Source organism: Anas acuta, chromosome 17 (genome assembly GCF_963932015.1).
Source record: "Anas acuta chromosome 17, bAnaAcu1.1, whole genome shotgun sequence".
NCBI classification, from domain to species: domain Eukaryota; kingdom Metazoa; phylum Chordata; class Aves; order Anseriformes; family Anatidae; genus Anas; species Anas acuta.
Window position 1 is genome coordinate 14,233,351 of NC_088995.1, and position 20,902 is coordinate 14,254,252.

Here is a 20,902-nt window from a genome sequence, read left to right on the forward strand (position 1 = left end):
TATACAAAGTGAAATTATTCAAAATGGGTCAGGTGAACACTATGAACACTATGTGGAGGGATAAAACCCAGGATTTTCTGTCTGATGAAAGAAAAATATACTTACTCCATTATATGTTTATTATAATCTTTGTAAGTATAATTCAACCCTTCTACGAGATGGATTTGACCCCTATCGGCCAAACTTAAGCCCAGTGCAGTTTACGATGACAAAGAGCCCAGAATTAGCCCAAACAAAAAGACAAACAAGATTCATTGTAAATCTCTGTCATCAAATTTGTATAAATCCTTAGCAACAAAACTCAGTGTAACTGAAGTAGATATATGCAGCACAGCAGCCATTAAAAAAATGAACATGGCTAAATGAAATGGCAGAATGAAGAGAATATTTTAAGCTTAGAAGTATGTTCTGGATATTCAAAACCTATGCAACTGAAACCAAACAGAAAGAACAAAGCTATGGCAAGTAAAATATACCCTAACATCAGGAAACTTAAGATAATTTGAATAACAAACAGGAGAGACGGGCTGAAATTCTTTCTTTCACCTTAAATTTCTTTAACGTAATCAGAAATAAAAATATATGAAAGAAATTTGCTAGACTATCTGCTAGTTTATTTAAAAAAAAAAAAAGATAAATTATACGCATCAGAAAATATGCATTAACTTTTGCAGTGCTTTCCACATGTCTTTCCGTATCATAGAAAGTTCTGCTATTTCACAGCATAGTACTTCTACCAAACCCTATGCTGTAATAATTTCAAAAGTAAGGGAAAGATGGGCATCTTCCTAGCTTCAGTAACCCATCACACTTCATCACACCTTTGGATGTACTCAGCAAAAAACAGCTTCAATTTTTCCCTCTGATTTTTTTTTTTTTTAAATGTACAATAAACAAAGGTCCATTTCTGAGAAAATCTGTCAAGAACTGATCATGTACAAAGCACTTATATTCTCAAATGCTAAACTTTCTTTTTACCTCTTGAACAGAAATCACCATTTTATTACTTAAGGCATGTTTTGTGCTTTACTTTGCATGATTACTTTGAAAGTAAATGTGTTCCCTTGATAATTATTATTTTGATTATGAGATTTCATTTGGATGGCTTACTCTGAAAAGTTTTAATACTGCCTAATGCTTTACATTTATTTCCTTGCTGTCTTGCTGTTTTGTTTTTTTTTTTCTCTGTAAAAAGAGAGACATTGCAACACTTTTGCAATGGTGGCATACTTCCTCCATGCATTTAAAGAGTGATTTTATGTGGTAATGCAATAGATGGATGGGTTTAGCAATTCATAACTCAAGACTGGCCTATTCCCTTTTGAAGAGTTCCTACTAAATAAATCTTAGAGCTTGTAAACACAAGGCAACAGTGATAACTGTAGTTTACACACTTCTGGTACATCTCAAAATGAATACATACTGGATTGAACTTTGTAATTTATTTGAAAGCATGATTATATGCAAAGATATCTGAATCACCTGAGCTACAGCGTTCATTTAGCTCTTAAAGACACCATTACGCCTTAGATTAATGACACCTGAAAGGCCATTATTTTCACCATTTCCAGATCTGAAGCTTAGTAACTGACAGAGAAAAAGGTTTTACTTTTGATTGACAATCTCAGTGCTTTCACTTATGTTAAATAGGGAATAAATTTTTGCACATATCAGAGACGCTCTAAGAGTGAATATATGTCTGGAAAGTTTCCCTGATCAAAAAGTGTACAATTCTCTAAATAGCCTCTGAGCAGATGTGAAATGTGTGTCTTTCCAACAAAATCCCACAACTCTGCTAGTAGGACCAGAGAGCAATAGGTGGGAAGTTACAGGCGGGAAAGAGCTTATTTCCAACCAGCCCGTTGATTCCTGATGCATTGCCATAGGTGAGGGCTGATCAACTCCTTCTGGCTCTTAGCTCTTGATTTACACCACCTATTTTTCCTTGTTACTTCATTTTCCAAGAGTTGCCTGGAGTTCTGCCCATCAACTGTCTATACTGCTTACCTGCAGGCACACACTTGAGCCTGGCTTTGAGCTCTCCAGCAGAAATATCCGAAGAAAAACTTTGGGTATGCTGTCTTTATTAAACATTTGAAGGCACGCTTAACTCCAATGTGGACAGATCACAGCCTGCTCTAGCTGCTGTTTCTAGGTATCCACACATCTTTGTCATGATGTCCAATGATTGACACAGGAAATATGAGGAGATGACATCTGTTTTACATAATTCCTGACTTCACCTGCAGTATGGCAGTGCTATTTCATGCATCATGAACCTTACCTCATGTAGGCTACAGTGCACACTTACACACTTCCACTTCCCCATTTGGGAAGTGCTCCAGAGATTAAGTCGAAGACAGGGATTAGTTGGCTCTCAGTGTAGACATAGTTTCTCTAAGTTACTGTCTCAGGATGCTTATTCCATATTTCATACATATATAAATATTCTGTAGTTTATATGTGAAAGGGTTCTAGTCTTATTCCAGCCTGATAATACCCAGAGGATTCTAGTACATCTTTTGTTTTTTATATTATGTTATTTTTATATTATTATATTTATTATATTATATTTATATTATAAGACCATGACACATACAGACTTGGATTATTGTAATCAAAGAAAATTTCAACATTTTTCATCTATTATACAAATAAACACACTCATTTGGAGTGCTGTGTGGCAAACTACAACTGTAATGTAAATCACACTTGATTACTACTATCTTAGTTGCATTCTCATCGATGTTACTTTACTAGAACAAAAAGAAACAGCCCGTATCTCTAAAAAGCACTTAACTCCACCATAAGAAAGTTTTACAAAAACTGGCTTCCTTTCTCCCAAATGTAGAATTATAAGAATCACTCCTGCAGCACTGACAGTTACATATGTGATCTTCTTGGGCTAAAATGAGGGATTTATTGCCCATGCTCTATTTATATACCATCTGTTGTAGAGGGTCTTGAGGGTCAGACACTTCTAAATCTCTTCTCCATTACACTGTAGATATAGCAATCTCAATTTTGCATACAAGGAATGAAGGAGAGGCTGTGACACGCACAAAGTCATGTGGCAGACTGTTATAGGGTAAGAAAGCGCTCTGTGATTTTCCAAATCTCAGGAAAACCACTGCATCATCATTACATTATCAATGGAAATGAGAACCATAGCACTTGTTTCTAGTCTTAAATGGTCTTCAGTGTGTGAATTTTAAATTTCAACACCATTCAGTACATGAAAAGTCTTTGTGATAACTGCTGAGCTATTCTGTAGAAGAAATCACTGCTATTTCCATTTACAACACTGCCTCAAACACCTGCTTAATTTCAGTTTCCAGTTCTCATTGAGCACTTTGTCTATCTCAGCCAAAAATCTTCTTGGCCGAGCAAACAGGCAGGCTTCTTCCCAAAGTATCAGACTCTAATGGTAGATATCAAAAATAGTACCAAAATTTTTGTACAGAATTCTCTAAAACATTGCTTAAATATTTCTTCTGTAAGATACACGGCACAGTAGCCAAAAATACATATGGAACAAAATAAAGGTTTTTTTTGGTACTTTCTCATGATGACCTGTATAATTATTTCAATGCCTGCATTTGTAAGTAACGCACCCTTCTCTTTATACAATGTCACACTACCATCAGTTTCCTTCTCTCTTCATACACAAGAAACTGAGATGATCAACAGCTGGGAAAGCATCCACTTGAAAAAAAATATGCCTTCAGAGATATGTAATGGCTGAGAAAAAAACTTCTCATGAAGCACATTTAACGTTCAGAGCTTGTTCACTGATTGAAACAGCAGTTCCTTAATATCTAACATTTACAACTGTTCAGCAGCCGGAACGGCAAGTAATTATGAAACTTTTCTAAAATACACAGCACACAGAGATTGCAAATGAAGCTTCATGGAGGCTGGGCTTCTAAGAAATTGCTGTGGGGTGGATATATGAGTCTAATTTGATTGGACTGCGAGTTCTCCTGGGCCAATTCACTCCTCAGATTTATTTTGATTTATAAATATGTTAATCATTCATGGCTAGACTGGACCATGCACTTGCAAAGGGGAGTAAGGACTCCTTTTGATCTGCTAAACAGCCAATCCGGGTCTGAGTTCACAGGTATTAAGTGAGACACAGTGAACCCACAGCCACTCCTTTGCAGGAGCAGCCGGCAGTGATTACATGCTACTTACTGGGTACAGCAGCTGAGCCAACAAGTTGGTGATGGGGTTCTTAATTTACCACTAGCATAGGATAGCAGTAAATTACTGACCTAGGAGGATAGGGGAAACTGTGCTGCAGAGCTGTGTGAACACTTCTAAGGAGCACAGTTTTAGAAAAAGAAGGTGGACCAGAAAATTTTTGTTAATGTAAAGATAATATAAAAGGCATTAAAGGCAAAACAGAAGAGACACTGGGAGAAACTGCCCTGCAACTCCTCTGTGGAGCTAGGAGCTGGACTCAATGCTCCTTGTGGGTCCCTTCCAACTCAGGAATGGTCTGTGATTCTAACTCACCACATCTTGCCAGATGGATAGATAAACACACCCTTTTGATGTCAACTTGTGTAAATGTAACCAGGATTCTTGATTTTAGAATTTTTTGAGCATGATAATAAGCATTTCTTTGAAACTGCTGACCATTCAAACCTTCAGTACTCTCAGGAGACTTTTCTTGCATGGAAACCCAAGACTGGCTGTATCAAAAGCTATATTTCACATAGAATCACAGAATCACAAAATTTCCAGGTTGGAAGAGACCTTAAGATCATCGAGTCCAACCTCTGACCCAACACCAACAGTCCCCACTAAACCATATCCCTAAGCTCCACATCCAAATGTCTTCCAAAGACCCCCAGGGATGGTGACTCCACCACCTCCCCGGGCAGCCCGCTCCAATGTCTAACAACCCTCTCAGCAAAGAAGTTCTTCCTAACATCCAACCTAAAACTTAACCCTCTCTTCAACACAGAGGGTTTAAAACATGGCATCATCACGAGCCATACATAAGACAGACTCATAATGTGGGTAATACTATAGATGCTAGAATGAAAAACAGATTCTGTTTCTCTGCAGAGGTCTAGTAACAGGTCGAATGATGTTCAATGTGTCAGTGCTGAAATAGCTTGAACTGGTCACACTTGGCCAGCACTCAGCTCAGTCCCCAAGTAAGAACCACAGAGCCAGTGCTGCAGAGGCTTTCAGGGTGCAGTAGGAGAAGGAAGGCAGATACTTACTAATAAAAACAGTGTAGAGATCTCTGATGATGTAAGATGCACACACAAAGAGAAATCTTTGTTGAATGTCTGTCTACATGTGTGGGCCAGGAGTCTCTGATGAGAGATTTCAAAGTGTTGGGTTATTGCTCTGAGTAATAAAGCATTTTTGACTCTTAAATAAGTGAATCTTAAGACTGTTGCAGTTTAAATCAATAATTTTGATTTGCTACTGTGGCTCTCAAAAGAGAAATTTTGAAAAGCCTAGATTAAAAACATTTTTTGCCATCCTTTATTCCAACAGATTTTCACAGAAAGTCCTTAGGGAACTGGGACTATTTAGACCTGCTGAAAATTTATCAACTCTTTTCCTCTTTAATGCTATCCAGTTTGACAGTGACATCTCAACGCAAGATCAGCACTTACTAAATGACATAAAAAAATGAAAAGAGTACAAACCCCATTTTCCCCCACTTCACATCCTATCTTTACCAAAATTAATGGATTGAAGTACATTACCACCATGAACACAGATGAGCTCTCATCAAAAGCCAAGGGTCAAACTGGACCCCAGAGTGACCTGTACTTCATCCTACCTGCATGCACACACCAATGTCTCTTCCCATTAAGACTGTAATGGGGTTCAGGACATATGATCACCTGTTTCTGCTGTTTTCAATTTCTTCATCCTCCTGCAGCCTTTCTAACCACATTGGATAATGAATTACAGCAATTTAACCAAAATTAACGAAACACAAAAATTAGAACCTGATCTGGAAAGTGACTTACAATGATTTTAAAGATGATGGAATTATACACACAGTTCTATACACATCAATTCCCTTTTATAGTCAGCACTCAGCTCTAACAAAGGGTGGGTCATTAACAAGCCAGGTTCCTTTGAATTAGTCACCTATGAGCTAAACACCATTATATCTACCACTGTGCCCTTGAGCCATCCATTTCTGTTCTGAAAGGCTTGATCAGCAAATGGAGTACAAATGCTTAATATCACTTTCTTTCAGCAGGTCCTTAATAAGATCTGTTACAAAGGTAATCCCTTTGCAAAACTGTAGAAAGCAAGTGGTAATTAAAGAATGCCAACTGCTCTACACAAAACACAGTTTAAATTTCTTATTTTCAGTATTAGCCTAGCTTTCATCTTTAAGCCATAAAAACCAGCAGAGCAGAAATAAAACGATGATCTATTTTGGCAATTAACAAACAGGGAGGACATAATTTCATGAAAACTACCACATTAAAAGTATTATGAAGATCTTCAAAGGAAAATATCTGAGGTATCACTTAGCAAACTCTTGAGCAACACAACAAAATTTACATGCATATCTTTAAACAGATGATATAATGCTATACTTGATTTCTTCATACAGTCCAGATGAGAGCTGCATTAGTTAATAAGGTTTCTTAGTTTTCTTGTCATAAACTGTGACATAAAACATAGCTTTTTGATTAAAGTATTGGACTGAGACAAGAAATCTCATTTCACTTCCTAGCTCTTCCACAGCATCCTTTAATGACCTCAGGCAAGACACAAAGATACAGATCCTTACAGTTAAAATAAAATCAATAGGAATTAGGCATCATGGAGCTTTAAAGAATAGAACAGTGTCTGTCTACCACTTCAGGCACCTGAATATAGTAACTTTATGAGAACCATGATCTCAGCTGAGTTCAACCCAACTCTGTGTAGGACAGAGGCAGAAGACCATTTGTGGTTGAACTGCTGCATTATGCTGAGAGCTCCCACATGCTAGGGAAAGTCTTAGCTGCATATGCACTGCCTGGGTGGCATAAGGTAGAGAGAGCCTAGGATGTGATCTTCCTGTGCCTTTATTTCCCATAATAATGATTTTATTTTTCTTGTAGTCTCAAACAAAAATTAAGAGTATGAGGTATATATCTGACTTCTCTTTACAAGCGCTGCTCATGGATGCCAACCTCAGTCAGCGATGTTAACTGCTATCCTCAACAAACAGCAAAAATCATGTTGCTGATCACAATACAGAAAAGCAGAAATGCTCCTCTCTTAGCCAAGCAAAAAGTTGAATGAGACAGTCCCTAGAGAAGGGAAACTTGACTGGGTATCACAACATCTCACTGATTTATTCCAGAATATTTTTTTAGAGTCACTAATAACTAATAAATGTTGCTGTCAAGATCACAGACTCGTTAGTCTTCTCTGAGACTACATCACATCCAGGCACAAGATATAAGATTGATTTTCCCTTTTTGCAAAGGAAGTAGTCATGTGAACTGCTGCCATCAGGTAAAGGCTATGTGCAAATCCCAGGACTAAGCTATCGCCATCTCACACTTTTATTTCACTTTCCACTCAGTTTGTACAAGATATTATCCTGCTAATGTCTTCATTATAATTTCAGATAACAAAATATGTAGGCAGATTGGTAAAGAAATAAACTTTCTCAGGGATTTGTCATCTCTTCTTGCCTCTAAGAAAGACGTTTTTTACTTAGTATGCACTCAGTCCTGGAGTCTCTCCAGAACCACCTTAAGTAATCAGTATTTTCCTCTTCTGGCAACAGCAAGTGTTTAAGCACTGAAAATCTTCCAAGGAACATCACTGGAAAGGAGACCCTGAACACAGTTTCAGAGAGATTCACTGCAAACCCAGTGCTTACAAATGGCGAAAGGAAGTCAGAATCCTTCTGATCATCCGCATTAGATTATATGGCACTTTCAGCCTTTTAAAAGCAAGATGAGATCAAACACACAAAAGCACATTTTACCATTCACTTTTACTTGCCTGGTTCAGTAGTTTGGGAGCATCCAGTGAAAGGTATTCCAAGACAGGATATCTTTTAAAAAGCAGCCTATATAAAGTTTTTTCTGATAACAAATAACTTGCGTGTGTGGGTTTTACTTCATTTATAAGGGACAGTGCTGCTGTAATTGATTGATAAAAAGGCATTCTGTGTGCTAAATCCATTTATGAGTCAGATGAACTCTGCCTCCTCCTTTAGTCTCTGCTTGTGTCTGTCACTCATACCAACCCATATTTCTAGACACTACAATGCAGCATGACTCAGACAGAGCAGCAATTTCTTGGGCATGGGCTCTCAGGTGCCAAACAGGTATTCCCTGGCAGAAGGGCAAGGTACCCAGAATTAGCAATGTGTTTTTGAAAACATGATCTAAATGGCAAAGAGATGTAGAAAGGTCTGATATTGGAGTAGCCCCCAAAAACTACCCTGCCCAGTGAAGATTTATCAGTTGCTATTGACAGTAGTTGATTTCTTTATCAACCAATTACTAATAGTGGACTAAGTGTTACTGCATGACACTTGTGGTCTGTTATGCCCTCAAGTGACACATTGATCAAAGAAAGGGATGTAGCCTAAGTGCTGATTGCTATGCAAAACATGCCTCCAGGTATTGCTCATGTAGATGTAAGTGTATCAGACATTTGCATCTGCTTTGTAGATGCAACTGCATTATGAATATGGTGGCAACACAAATCACATTTATTTAGAAGTAACAGCATATGTAAATCAGATGTTTGATATGCACATCTAACTTTAAAGTCAGATGTCTTCAGACTCTAGTTCCTATGGCTTCCTGTGATTTTTGTAATTTTTTTTTCTTTTACTGCTCTGCTAGAATATCTGCTGTTGGGCTATGCTTCACACACCAAAAATATTTGGGCATACAGATCCCCATTCCTTTTCAATTTGGTATCTGCAAATGCCTCTTAGTAAAAAACACCTACCAAACTGACCATCCATCAAGCATGTAAAGTTGATAAAATACCTGCATTTCATAGAGGCAAAGGATGTAAAGAAATCGTCCATGTAATGGAATAGTAAAGAAAAACAATATGTAAGTTTTGAGTACAATGGTGAAACAGTAAAGAAAATAACCAAAAGGTGAACTAATTATTTTTTTTCTCAAACTTGCTAACAATAAGCAAAGTTCGGGGGACAATGAAAAGCCAAGCCTGTGGGTTATAGCACCATGCCCATGCACTACATTTGGCTATGACCGTAGTTTTTCTAATTCAAATACATGGAGAAGGTAAAAGGATTTTTCAGATCAGAAGCAATGATCAACAACTGGTTGGTGGCAACTATCTGGAGAGACCTGCAATTTAGCTTAAGAGCTTTTCCAGGTGCCCTTGAAGCTGCCTGAATAGAGAGTAAAAGATCTTGAAATGAACCACTCCCTCTCAGAAATAACCTCAACAGTTGCAATTTCATCACAGAGTAAACTCAGTTTGTGTGGAGTTCCTTGGACTAGATGCTGCAGGCAATCAAATAATGCTGTGTACAACCTAGAGCTAGAAAATATCAGCCTGGGGAAGGTGGAGAGGTAGTTTTATTTCTTGAAAGTCAATATACTTTTGCAAGCTTCATTATGGAAGATTCTGCAGCAGGAATATATTCCTTTACCCCAATCTTGGATCATATTTCATGTGTCATTCCATATTATTCCCCTTATTAGTATTTGAAGAATATAAGATGTACTACTTAAATCTTACCCTTACCTTGTAAATTCTCTTCAGTGTTGTATACTGCTCATGCATTCTTTACCATGCTAAAGTAAAATACAATTAAAGTAAAGCAAAAACCCAAACTAATCTAAGGAAATGTCTGAGCACTGATAGTAACATAAATGAATTGAACTCAGCTATAATAGTGCAAATCAGATGAAGCTCTATATAAATGGAAGGAACAACACAGGTGAAAATTAACAGAGGAGGAGAGTCAGACAGAGTGGCCTAATTCATTTATACTAATTATTTGTAAGTATGCTTACACTTGAGGGCACTGCCCCAGATAATAGTAAGAGTGGTCCATGCTGAAAATGTGTTCAAAAGTTATCACCATGATGACGAGGAATAGTATTCTATTCTCTCAGATTATGCAGTATGATCTTGCAAGGTCGAACTTGAAAAGAAACATTTTACCAGCTCTTGGGATAGCTTTGTTGCACTGCATTGAGAGTTTGTAATAGAAAATTGTGACAAGTACTGAAAAACCAAGGCTGTGCATGGAGAAGTGTGAAGAACAGGAGGAATTGTTTTACGAATTTAGGAATTCCTAAATTTGTAGGAATTTAGGAAGCTTCCTGAAGTAAGAAAGAGGAAATACAGGTTAGAAAGGGGGAAAAAAAAAAAAAAAAGAGGAAAATAAAGTTTTAGCTTTTTTCTTTTATCCTTCCTCTGAAGGTATAAAGAGGGAGAGGAAGCTACAGGAGCCATCTTACACAATCTCCATTTTTAGTTCACAGTGGAAAAATCTATTTTATGCTAAAAAGTGCATGAGGTAGAAGCTAGCTGAGATGATATTTAAATTTTAAGTTTCTAAGTAATTGTGGTTTAATGCCTGCATCTTAACTAGAGAGAGAGCTGTCTGTGTGACCTGAGCTTCAGGAAGGAAATTCTTCCTTATCTATGCTGGTCTCCTTAAACTAGAGGACAGTAACATGGATTAGTACATAAGTCCTCACAGAATCATCTAGGTTGGAAGAGACCTCCAAGATAACCTAGAACAATCTCTGACCTAACACTAACAAGTCCTCCACTAAACTATATCACTAAGCACCACGTCTAAACATCTTTTAAAGACCTCCAGGGATGGCGACTCCACCACTTCCCTGGGCAGCCTGTTCCAGTGTCTAACAATCCTTTCAGTAAAGAAGTTCTTCCTAACATCTAACCTAAAACTCCCCTGGCGCAATTTCAGCCCATTCCCCCTCGTCCTGTCACCAGGCACGTGGGAGAACAGGCCAACCCCCTCCTCACTACAGTCTCCTTTAATGTACCTATAGAGAGCAATAAGGTCGCCCCTGAGCCTCCTCTTCTCCAGGCTGAACAAGCCCAGCTCCCTGAGCTGCTCCTCATAAGACTTGTTCTCCAGACCCCTCACCAGCTTCGTCGCCCTTCTCTGGACTCTCTCAAGCACCTCGATGTCCTTCTTGTAGTGAGGGGCCCAAAACTGAACACAGTACTCGAGGTGCAGCCTCACCAAAGCCGAGTACAGGGGGACAAACACTTCCCTAGCCCTGCCGGCCACACTGGTTCTGATACAAACCAGGATGCTGTTGGCCTTCTTGGCCACCTGAGCACACTGCTGGCTCATATTCAGCCGACTATCAACCAATACTCCCAGGTCCTTCTCCGCCAGGCAGATTTCCAACCACTCATCTCCCAGCCTGTAGCTCTGCTTGAGGTTGTTGCGCCCCAGGTGCAGGACCCGGCACTTGGCCTTGAACTTCATGCGGTTCGCCTCAGCCCATCGATGCAGCCTATCCAGATCCTCCTGCAGAGCCTTCCTACCCTTGAGGAGATCAACACACACACCGAACTTGGTGTCATCTGCAAACTTACTGAGGGTGCACTCAATGCCCTCATCCAGATCATCGATAAAGATATCAAAGAGGACTGGCCCCAGTACCAAGCCCTGGGGGACGCCACTAGTGACCGGCCTCCAGCTGGATTTGACTCCATTCACCACAACTCTTTGGGCTCAGCTATCCAGCCAGTTTTTAACCCAACAAAGCATATGCCAGTCCAAGCCATGAGCAGCCTCTTTCTTGAGGCGAATGTTGTGGGGAACGGTGTCAAAGGCCTTACTGAAGTCAAGGTAGACCACAGACACAGCCTTTCCCTCATCCACCCAGTGTGTCACTTTATCATAGAAGGAGATCAGGTTCGTCAAGCAGGACCTGCCTTCCATAAACCCATGCTGACTGGGCCTGATCGCCTGGTTGCCCTGCAAATGCCGCGTGATGACTTTCAAGAGAATCTGCTCCATGAGCTTCCCTGGTACTGAGGTCAAACTGACAGGCCTGGGTCTACCCTCTGGCCCTTCTTGTAGATGGGTGTCACGTTTGCTGGCTGCCAGTCAACTGGGACCTCCCCTGACAGCCATGACTGCCGATAAATGATGGAAAGGGGCTTGGCCAGCTCCTCCACCAGCTCTCTCAGTACCCTCGGGTGGATGCTATCCAGCCCCATCGACTTGCGTACATCCAAGTACTGTAGCAGGTCTCCAACCATTTCCTTGTGGATTATGAGGGCCACATTCTGCTCCCCATCCCCTTCCACCAGCTCAGGGTGCTGGGTATCCAGAGAATAACTGCTCTTGCCGCTAAAGACTGAGGCAAAGAAGGCAGGAAGGGGACCAGTAAAACCGCTGTATTTGACTTTCGGAGGGCTGACTTTGGGCTGCTCAGGACACTAGTTGGTGGAGTCCCTTGGGAGGCGGTTCTGAAGGGCAGAGGGGTCCAGGTAGGCTGGGCGCTCTTCAAGAGGGAAATCTTAATGGTGCAGGAGCAGGCTGTTGTCCCCATGTGCCCAAAGACAAGCTGGCGGGGAAGAAGACCAGCCTGGCTCAACAGAGAACTGTGGCTTGAGCTTAGGAGAAAAAAGAGGGTTTATAATCTTTGGAAAAGTGGGCAGGCCACTAGGGAGGACTATAAGGATGTAGCGAGGCTGTGCAGGGACAAAATTAGGAAGGCCAAAGCTCATCTGGAGCTCAATCTGGCTACTGATGTTAAAGATAACAAAAAACGTTTTTATAAATACATCAACACAAAAAGGAGGACTAAGGAGAATCTCCATCCTTTACTGGATGCAGAGGGAAACTTAGTTACAAGAGATGAGGAAAAGGCGGAGGTGCTTAATGCCTTCTTCGCCTCAGTCTTCAGCGGCAATACCGGTTGTTCTCTGGATACCCAGTACCCTGAGCTGGTGGAAGGGGATGGGGAGCAGGATGTGGCCCTCACCATCCACGAAGAACTGGTTGGTGACCTGCTACGGCACTTGGATGTGCACAAGGGTACTGAGAGAACTGGCAGAGGAGCTGGCCAAGACCCTATCCATTATTTATCAGCAGTCCTGGCTATTGGGGGAGGTCCCAGTTGACTGGCAGCTAGCAAATGTGACGCCCATCTACAAGAAGTGCCGGAGGGCAGACCCGGGAAACTACAGGCCTGTCAGTTTGACCTCAGTACCAGGGAAGCTCATGGAGCAGATCCTCTTGGGAGTCATCATGCGGCACTTGCAGGGCCACCAGGCGATCAGGCCCAGTCAGCATGGGTTTATGGAAGGCAGGTCCTGCTTGACAAACCTGATCTCCTTCTATGACAAAGTGACGCGCTGGGTGGATGAGGGAAAGGCTGTGTCTGTGGTCTACCTTGACTTCAGCAAGGCCTTTGACACCGTTCCCCACAGCATTCTCCTCAAGAAACTGGCTGCTCTTGACTTGGACTGGTGCACGCTTTGTTGGGTTAGAAACTGGCTGGATAGCCGGGCCCAAAGAGTCGTGGTAAATGGAGTCAAGTCCAGTTGGAGGCCGGTCACTAGTGGCGTCCCCCAGGGCTCAGTACTGGGGCCAGTCCTCTTTAATATCTTCATCGATGATCTGGACGAGGGCATTGAGTGCACCCTCAGTAAGTTTGCAGATGACACCAACCTATGTGCATATGTCGATCTGCTTGAGGGTAGGAAAGCTCTGCAGGAGGATCTGGATAGGCTGCATCGATGGGCTGAGGTCAACTGCATGAAGTTCAACAAGGCCCAGTGCTGGGTCCTGCACCTGGGGCGCAATAACCCCAAGCAGAGATACAGGCTGGGAGATGAGTGGTTGGAGAGCTGCCAGGCAGAGAAGGACCTGGGAGTGATTGTGGATAGTCGGCTGAATATGAGCCAGCAGTGTGCTCAGGTGGCCTCAAGAAGGCCAATGGCATCCTGGCTTGTATCAGAAACAGTGTGACCAGCAGGGCTAGGGAGGTGATCATCCCCCTGTACTCGGCTTTGGTGAGGCTGCACCTCGAGTACTGTGTTCAGTTTTGGGCCCCTCGCTACAAGAAGGATGTGGAGGTGCTTGAGCGGGTCCAGAGAAGGGTGACGAAGCTGGTGAGGGGTCTGGAGAACAAGTCCTACGAGGAGCGGCTGAGGGAGCTGGGCTTGTTCAGCCTGGAGAAGAGGAGGCTCAGGGGCAACGTTATTGCTCTTTACAGATACCTTAAAGGAGGCTGTAGTGAGGTGGGGGTTGGCCTGTTCTCCCACGTGCCTGGTGACAGGACAAGGGGGAATGGGCTAAAGTTGCGCCAGGGGAGTTTTAGGTTAGATGTTAGGAAGAATTTCTTTACTGAAAGGGTTGTTAGACACTGGAACAGGCTGCCCAGGGAAGTGGTGGACTCACCATCCCTGGAAGTCTTTAAAAGACATTTAGATGTAGAGCTTAGGGATATGGTTTAGTGGGGACTGTTAGCGTTAGGTCAGAGGTTGGAATCAATGATCTTGAGGTCTCTTCCAACCTAGAAATTCTGTGGTTCTGTGATTAAACACCTCAGCCTTTTCCTCATCTCTAGTAACTAAGTTTCCCCCCGCATCCAGTAAAAGATGGAGATTCTCCCATGCTGCCTGTCCCTTCTGAAGAACCTATAGCCAGACATTGCAGCACTCCAGACATGAGAGTGGTCCCACCATGTTTCCGTGATGGCAACCAAGTCATAGCCTGCGTGCTGCACAATGGCTTCCGGCTCCTCCTCTTTGTTACCCATGCTGCGTGTATTAGTGTAGATGCACTTCAGTTGGGCCATTGCCTTCTCCTCTGGCCTAGACATTATTCCTCCTGGCACACCTCCAACAAGCCTTATTTCAGCCCCGTCCCCCTTCTTACCTAGTTTAAAGCCCTCTCGATGAGCCCTGCCAGCTCCTGGGCTAGGATCCGTTTTCCCCTTACAGATACGTGAGACCCGTCTGCAGCCATCAGGCCGGGTGTTGAGTAAAGGTCCAAAAACCAAAATGGTTCAAAAAAACAAATTTTCTGTGTTGGCAACAGCCTCTGAGCCACGTGTTTATCAGGTGCGCTTACTGTGTCCTCTCTATACCCCTCCCTGCCACTGTAGGGATGGACGAAAACACCACCTGTACTCCCCTAAAATCCCATTTGATAGTCTTCAGGCTTCCCTCTTCAATATTATCACTGCCAGCCTGGACTATCAAAAGAGGATAGTAATCAGAGGGGCAAACCAGGTTGGGAAGCTTTCTGGCATTGTCCCCGACCCTGGCCCCAGGGAGGCAGCAGACTTCCCTACGCGTAGGGTCAGGCCGAAAAATAGGGTCCTCTGATCCCCTGACAAGGGAGTTGCCTAGAATGATTACCCTTCTGTCTTTCTTGGTGAAGGCAGTCTTGAGTTGTGGAGTTGACTTCCTCACCCTAAACATCCTCCTGGGTACACTTTCTACCTCAACCTCACCCACCAGTCTCTCAAGCTCCAGGGCCTCAAACCTGTTGTGTAAGGGCACCTGGGAAGGTGGGGCCGGTAGGGGTGGGCGTTGCCTGCAAGGTCGAGCAGGGACCATTCCTCCTGAACTCCCAGGTCCCCTCCCTCTGCCCAACTGTGACAGGGCAGGGGGTCCACCCCCATTTGGGGTGTCTCAGCTCGGTATCTCTCCTTCAGGCCCTGCAGGGAGTTGCTCCACCAGTCTATCTCCCTCTCACACTCTCTGATGGCCCTCAACCTCTCCACCTCCTCCTTGAGCTCTGCCACCAGGCAGACCAGGTCATCCACCTGCTCGCACCTCACACACACGGTATCTCTGCCTCCCTCAGAGGGCAGCAACAGGCTCAGACAGTGTCTGCATCTGGACACCTGAACTGCTGTATTTTTGAGTGGGCAGTCAGTCTGGGTGGATACAGACTTTCTAGAGACAGCTCTTTGTCTAGTGTAGACCATTGCAGCCTAGCTAGTAGAAGACAGCCATTAGAGGATTTGTTCTTATGGGTGGCGGGCCCTCCCTGCTCGCCTTCCCTGTGTGAACTGCCATGCCACTCATGTCCGCCGCGCCACGCCGTTTTCCCGCCCTGTTCGCCGGGCTCTTCATCACTCCCACTCCCTAGGGGCTGCTTTTGAACAGCCGGGGAGGGGGCGCTGCTGGCTCTGCCTACGCCTCATCAGCCTCCCTCAGGAGGGCTGCTGTGTCCTGGCGGCTCCCTCGGCTGCTTCAAGTGGCATCAATGCCGAAAAAAAAGCCCTGCCTGTCTCGATCCCCCACTCAGCTGCAGAACACATCTGCCCCAGAGCACATCACCTCAGCAAGTCCTCCTTAGGAGAAGCTACAGATCTCACAGTGGCATGGCTGAGAGCGGCAGTCAGATGAGAGCTACTGTCCAGGAACTGGGCATGAGTGACAAGGCTCTCCAGAAATACACATAGTGGAAACCACATATGAATCATGTAGAGATTGAACGAGTTTGTTACACATGTATCGCAGGATTAACAACGTGATGATTTGAAGGTTTACCTGCCAGTATTTACATAGATAAGACTGGCAGATAAGGCCACACAGGGTCACTCTGCGCAATACTGGTGCAGCACCATCTGGTTGAAACCGACAGGAGTTATTAAGAACCTGAAGTACTTCCCTATGCAGGAAAAGACCAGGCTCCAGTGATGGCAACAACAGGTTCAAAAACACAAGAAGGAGTTGCTGGGATGTTTTGTTCTACTTCTCCTTCCCCGTGTTTCTCTCTCCCCTTCTTTGTACATATTTAAAACCAAAATGTATGATGGGCAGAGATGATGGTAGCAAAGATTCTGTGGAAATTAGACAAAATGGTGTCCAAATGCCTTGGTTTGTAGTTATAAACCATCCTGTTGTAATAAATGACTGAGTAAAAAAAAGGATTGCAATTAAAGTTTACAATTTCTTAAACTAATAGAGGCAAGCAAACAGCATTGTTAGCGCTGGGAGTCTCCGCTCCACCAAGACGCACACAAGTTACATCAGGCGGCTGTTTTTTATGCTCCTAGGCTAATACATACTCATCACCACTTTTGGAAAAGGCAGGGTTATTATAATTAGCTTCCCAGGATACAAACCATCCCCCAGACACATGCATATCAGAGGTGGTCCCTCTGGGGGTCGCTCGTACTGAAGGCTCGTGGTCTTCCTCCCAGGCTTTGTCCTTCAGTTGTTCTTCAGCTTCCCTTCTCTCCTTATTTAGTAGTCTCTGGGCCGGATGTCACAAATTTGTGTCTCATGCAGTTATCTCAAAAACTCCCCCTTTTCTCTTATCTCCCAGACTCAAGTCTCAAGGTTTATCCTTCAAATCCTCTATTGACGCGAACTGCTAGACCATTCTTTTGCAAGATACAAGAACTATATACACTAACCACTCTGTTTCTCTTGGACTTGTGATTATACAAGGGTATGTAAGACAGAAGGTCACATTTTATCATGTGGCCCTAGCATTGTTCCATATTGACACAAATCAGATGAACATATTTCACATCTTCAAATTTACAAAAATCATGGACCCCAGGGCTTTCAGCATCTGTAGCTCTGGAAATCTGATGGACAAAACTTTATTTTGCAGTTCATAATGCAGTGCTTAACAATGCTGCCTTCCTAACCATGCACAGCTCTCATTTGCTGTAAACATAAAAAGAAGCACATAAAAGCTGAACCAACATAAATACTGGAGGTAAATCCATTAGAATTCATGATACTGTTATTTGTTGTCTAACTCTAGTAGTTCATTTCTCTTCTTCAAGAGTAATAAAAGGAAAAATGTCCCCATGACATTCAATGGCAGAAATGTCATTGCTGAAATGCATATGATGTGCAATTAACACTTTTAAGGAGTCATTTAAAAGCATACTGTCAAGTATGATAGATTTGAGATTACACCAAGTATCTATGTTTGGATTTCTGTATAATTCAAGATCTCCCTAGCAAGTTCATCCTTTCCCTTCTGGATATTTATATTTTTCTTTCTCCTTATATCCACTGTATTGAGGGTACTATACGTATTTATTATTGACTTCTCCCCTGTGGCAACATTAAAATGCTGCATTAAAATTGCAATCATTGGAGTTTCTACTAAAACAGTTTTCTTTTTCTTTTCTTTTCTTTTCTTTTCTTTTCTTTTCTTTTCTTTTCTTTTCTTTTCTTTTCTTTTCTTTTCTTTTCTTTTCTTTTCTTTTCTTTTTTTTCTTTTCTTTTCTTTTCTTTTCTTTTCTTTTCTTTTCTTTTCTTTTCTTTTCTTTTCTTTTCTTTTCTTTTCTTTTCTTTTCTTTTCTTTTCTTTTCTTTTCTTTTCTTTTCTTTTCTTTTCTTTTCTTTTCTTTTCTTTTTTTTTTAATGTTCTTATTTTCTCAAGCAAGTTGAAAAATTCTCCACAGAACATACTTTGTTTTGGAAAAAAAAAAAAGTCATTCTGTATTAGTCACGAAGACATTGTCACCAGCAGGATGGAGACTTCAGGTCTAGATTCAGCATGTTAGCATGGAGAAAAAATCTCCTGGGTCTTTGTCTCTTGGCAGTCCCATCTGACACTTCTGCTTGATAGAATGAAAAAGAAGGAAAATATAGAATATATTTGCTAATGTAGCAGAACTGTCTTTAAGCAAAATGTTCATCAAAGTTTCTTGAAGATACCAGCTAGTTTGCAAAAATTCCTTCGTACAATAACTGAATATTTGTAGCTAAAATGTTCCTTCTAAGACGTGATAGCGGACATCAGTTTTCCGGTAGTGCACAGACATTCCCGTCTGACTGTCAGGCACACGAAGAGCATGTGTCCTCAGTATTTCAGGAAGACAAATGAAGGAGACATGATCCTAATGTTAAATGGCCTATGAGAAAAGCAAGTGCCTACGCAATTGATGAAACACTTACAGATAAACTTAAAGAGCAACTTTGAAGTGATGACTCTGACACCTCTGGTTCTTTCCAAATCTGTTTTTTCTCTACACCACCTCAATTAGAAAACAGCAATGTCCAATTTATTGAGAAGTCTCCATTTAAAATTTGCTAAATCAGGCCCTGATTCAAAAAAAAAAACAAAAACACCACCAGCAGAAAACAACCACTTCCTTACTATAGAGGATTTGGATGAGGCTTTTGAGAGAAGCCATGCTTTATAAATGTGACTTTCCACTGCAAGGAAGAAGTTTTTATCTTAACTTGACCCTTAGGAAGGGTGTAGGAGTGCTTGGGGGAACCATATGCTGCATGATATCAGACTACTCTTTAAACAACAGTGAGTTTTTTATTACAGAAAGTAATAAACAAGAGTCTAGCACAGAATCTCTCTATGCACCATATAGTTACATATTTGTCTCACAGCCCAGAGCAAAGATTTTTAAATCTACTGTGAGTTTTTTCCAAGCAATGATTATTGCCTTTTTATACCTTTTTATATGCCTTTCTATACTAGGTGAATCAAAATGGGTTTCTGAGTAATTATATGAACAACTTTTAGGAGACACTGTCAAGAGGAAGAAAAAAAGCTTCTAAAGAACAAGCCTTCCCTTTGTTATTGAAATCTGCGGCAGTATTAGTCACCACTCCAGCCCTTTGCTGACTTTTGACACTTCACTTGATCAGAAAGGTGGAATTGGACTGATGAAAGTCCAGCTTTCCAAGGCTCTGAAGTAATACCAAACCAACAGTGAAAGTGCTTCTCTACACACAGTACATGCATATGGGATTGCAAAGAGCCTCGTTACTGTGGATTACCAAAATCCCACCTCTCAGTTAAGCCACAGTAGTACATTTCATGCATGCTGTTAAATTGGGGTGATTGAACTGCATTTACACCTTTGACTACATGTTGTGGAAACCTTCTTAAATTTGTTAATTGCTCCCGTATGAGAACACCAGCAGAATTGGCTCCACAGCTATGGGAATGTCAGATAAGAGGTATGACAACCATTTGAGTTTTGTCAGTACAGTGTGTGCCATGCTCTAATCCGAATTGCCAATGGGCAAATACACTCACAGCTGTATGCAAGGAAAATTCAAGACTGGCACGGATTCTTATTTTAAAAAATAGGTTCGCAGGAGCAACACTGAAAAGGTTAAAAATGTGTAAGGATGACAGCCAGCAAGATGGAGTGGTCTTAGAAATTACCAGCATAAATATAAAGGAGTTTGCACCTTCCGGCCGCTTCCCAACTACACATCCTTAATCTAGTTTGATATTCCTGTGGTAGCAATCTGTCAGATGCATCCCCTTCAGAACAAGATTATAAAAGGAGTGAATCATGGACACATTATTATTCCCCTCAGCATGCGGCACTTTTTCTTTAAGTACAAAAACCATAGTGTGCAGGAAATGATCCATCTTTTAAAATTTGTGTCAACATCTCTCAAAACTCTTGGAGCTGTGCAGCGAATACTGCTAACCATTCTCCCGTGTCTGAAAATCAGTATGGTAACAACACTAAAATATGTTACATGTGACGCTTTCGTCCTGACCTTACTTTGACTCAAGTCAATTGGCGTTCTGCTTTTGAGTTTGATGGAAATAGGGCCACTGTTTCATTGTCACCTCTCTTGTACCCTCAGGCGCACTCTCCAGCAGCAGTGTCAGCTTGGAGAAGCCAGAGCAAGTTCAAAGTATTTTCTGATGCCCAAGGCAAATGAAGAGATGACCTTTTCCACCAGCAGAGAGCTGCTTATAGGTTGCTACTAAATATTCCACCAACTGTAATGTTCCTCTCCCAGAGCTGACGTGGCTGCACTACATGAGATGGGTTTTCCTTTTGTTGTCCTTCTCCTCCCCCTAATTCTACAAATTGGGATCATAGTATGATTTTCTCCTGTTCCACAACTTTGTACTTTCATCTCTGACAAGACATGTGCTCTAATGTCACTCGGCAACATATTCAATGTCAGGCTGC

General features: G+C 42.0%; 1 protein-coding gene across 9 annotated transcripts in view; it reads right to left on the minus strand.

Moving 5' to 3' along the window:
* The window catches only part of TMEM132C (transmembrane protein 132C), a 219,828-nt gene that overhangs the window by 58,696 nt on the left and 140,230 nt on the right, over window positions 1-20,902 (minus strand). The window lies entirely within an intron of this gene.